The 3319-nt window shown below is 40.6% G+C and overlaps 1 protein-coding gene across 1 annotated transcript in view; it reads left to right on the top strand.

The window, feature by feature from the left end:
* Positions 1-1108: 1108 nt before the first annotated feature.
* Positions 1109-3319, top strand: part of LOC106871393 (intraflagellar transport protein 122 homolog) — a 264510-nt gene continuing 262299 nt past the window's right edge. The window contains exon 1 of the mRNA XM_052966749.1: positions 1109-1619. The gene's annotated coding sequence lies outside the window, so the exon portion shown is untranslated. The remainder of the gene's footprint in view (positions 1620-3319) is intronic.

Consider the following 3319-nt stretch of genomic DNA (forward strand, 5'->3'; position numbering starts at 1 on the left):
GGGCCAACACCTGCAAGGAGGGGATGCCAAAACGGCTAATGCTCTGGGGAGAAAGGCCTGGACATGATCAGCATGAGGCTGGGAGGTTGGACAAAACAAGGTTGGTGAGAGATGGAGAGAGAAGTGAGTTAAATGTATCTGAGTGGGAGAAGTGTGAAAGCAGCAGAGGCCATTATAGTAATGACATGAAAAACACAGAAAAAGGGCAGTACACTTGTAGATCTGAGGTTGGAGAGGTTATAAGAAGTTTCATCGTAAATATTTTTGCCGTAGGAAATTTTGTTTTAAATGACCCCATGACATTTTTTTTAATGTTGACATTCAATAAAGACTTATCTATTTAATGCTTTTATAAAACATTTTATCTTTGTTTTGTTTATTTTATTGGTGGTTGAAGGCGAAGTTCACACGTTGCTGCGTGGAAATTGAATGGAGAAAATCAATTTAAATTGGCGAGTCATATTTCCTTCGGTTGAGAAAGAGAGGATGGTGAAATTGGAAAAGCTTCTAGCAGAGTTTAAATAGGTGTTTAGCGACAAGCTAGGTTGTGTAACGGATATTAAAGCAATGTTACCCGTTGAAAATATAGTAACACCAATAATCTGTAGAGATTGTCTACAGATTCAATAAAGAACCGAACTGAGAAAGAGCTGGACCGACTGGAAAGGCAATATATTGAAAAAGTCAAATATTCTCGTTGGGTTTCTCCCCGCTCTTTGTTCCGTTCCTCAAAGACAATGCTGGTACTGTCAGATTAATGGCCAAATTGAGCACACTGTTCGTACATTCGAAGAGACAATGAAGAAGATGAAAATGATCGAAGAAAAATCGCTGGAAATTAAGGCTCACGGATTCTTCTCTTTCAAAATTACTCTGTATTCAACAACTGAAACATCACCAGTTGAATTGTTATTTAAACGTCAGTTACAGACCGCTTTTCATTTGCTGAAAGCAGATACATGTCGTCAAGTTCAATATAATAAGGAACAAAGTACGAAGTTACTACATATACCACACGCTACGTACATTTAGAATGGACGATCGTGTTCTACGGAAGTTTGAAGCTGATGAACGCTGAAAGGAAGCCGCTACAACTTGACATTTGAAAGCGGTCAATTTTGAAGTGAGTACGACATATAAATCGATTCTGAATTTTCCTATCCAGTCAGATGACATACCTTATATTCCTACTGTTGCAAAAGCTGAGATTCTTGTTATTCCTTGAATAGTTGAAGTTTCTGAGTTACCTGAATTGCCAGGTAAATTTCCGGAATCACCAAATTTCTGTCAATTCTCCTCTGTGTGATACTGCTGTCTTTCCCAGTACACCTGAAGCATCAGCTGGTTCTGAAGTTCACAGGTCAAGCCAGAGACGTCAACTGCCTTCCAGGTTTAACTATTACATGTGTGGAAAACATGAATTAATGGTTGGGAGTGCTGCAGGGAAAACAATTCCAGTATTAATCGCCCGTTTGTCTATACAGGAATCCAGCATTCAAAAGAAATAACCCGACATTGGTTGCCATTTTGAAGCGCGACTAAGGAGAGTTAAGATTTTATTTGGTGTTCCTGTATTAGTTGGTCCTTTGCATTGGAATATATTGAAGAATACAACCTTGGTATGTAATTATAAATCTTCATGTCATTCTTCACTCCCTGATATGCCACTCTTTACTCTCGTTTTACTCTTTTATTTGTTTCAGTCAATTTGACTGCGGATATGCTGGAGCACCGCCTTTTAGTCGAGCAAATCGACCTCCAGGACTTATTCTTTGGAAGCCTGGTACTTATTCTATCGGTCCCTTTTGCCGAATCGCTAATTTACGGGCACGTAAACACACCAGCATCGGTTGTCAAGCGATGTCGGGGGGACAAACACACAAACATATACACATACATATATATATTTATACATATATACGACGGGCTTCTTTCAGTTTCCGTCTACCAAATCCACTCACAAGGCTTTGGTCGGCCCGAGGCATTAGTAGAAGACACTTGCTCAAGGTGCCCCGCAGTGGGACTGAACCCGGAACCATGTGGTTCGTAAGCAAGCTACTTACCACACAGCCACTCCTATGCCACGTGTATCTAAATATAATTCTTACATGAATTTCTCAATAAATGCTATAACTCTTCTTTCCCCCTCCATTCATTTTCATTTCATATCTAATCTCTTAATCTTCTGTGCTTATATTTAGAAAATGTTCATAAATCTCATCCCGTTTTTCTTGGGTAAAAGTTCTGTTCAATGAAACTATAAATTCAACTGAATTCAATAACTGATTCGTTCGAAAAGTTCGTGTAAAACGAAACATATGGCCATTTGTGACAAAACTAATTCATTTGTTTGAAATACCTAATTACGCACACGCACGCACGGCTTGGTTAATGTTGTGTCGACGCCCCCTGGCGAAGAAGTAGGTTCTCCCAAGACATATAAATAGATGTAGTCTGGCCGTGGTAGGTGTGTTGAGTAGCTGTTGAGTAGCAGTCGAGTAGCAGTTGTGTAGCGGTTGAGTAGAGATCATCCGAAGGTGCTAGATAACAGTAGATTTGAGACATAACAGTTAAGAAGCTCAAGTTGCAACTACGAGGTTTCGGGTTCAGTCGTATTACATGGTATCCTGGACAAGTGTCTTCTGCTATAGCCCCAGGCCGGTCAATACCTTGTGAGCAAATTTGGTTGACGATACCTGTGGAATCCATTGTATATAATACTTAGATAAAACTTTGTTTCGACCAAAGATTGGTCCAAGCCATGTCTAACGTAACAGCACCACCTGACAGGATTATCTAAATCCTTTTAAAGTCAAGTTTTTTTTATGGTCCATTCAAGTAGTGAGTTCTTGTTGAGTGAGTTGTATCCAGGTATGGGTGGCTTAGCTGGTATTCCTTGAAGAAATCTGTCCAGTCTCCGTTTAAAGGTGATGGGATCCTTTTCCTCTTTAATCAGTTTTGGGACAATGTTAAACAGGGCAGGGCCTGTTGAGGAAAAGAAATTATGCCGCAGTGTACCTCTATGTTGTGATTCTGAATTGGGCAAGAGACGTATGGCCTGTGGTCCCAGCCTTGGATGAACCTTGAAACTAATGTTCAGGTCGTTTGGGCAATGCTGGCGGTATATTCTCCACATCGTGCAAATGATGTACCGCTCGCGGCGGCGCTGGAGGGATTAGAGTTTGAAGGCTTTAAGGCGGTCCCAGTAATCGAGATCAGTCATGCTTTCAATTCGTTTAGTGAGTGCCCTCTGGTGATGATTCAATCCTCGAGATGTTTCGTTTTGTTTTGGGAGACCACAAGGGGTAGCAGTATTTGA

This window comes from Octopus bimaculoides, chromosome 3 (assembly GCF_001194135.2).
Source record: "Octopus bimaculoides isolate UCB-OBI-ISO-001 chromosome 3, ASM119413v2, whole genome shotgun sequence".
Taxonomy (NCBI): domain Eukaryota; kingdom Metazoa; phylum Mollusca; class Cephalopoda; order Octopoda; family Octopodidae; genus Octopus; species Octopus bimaculoides.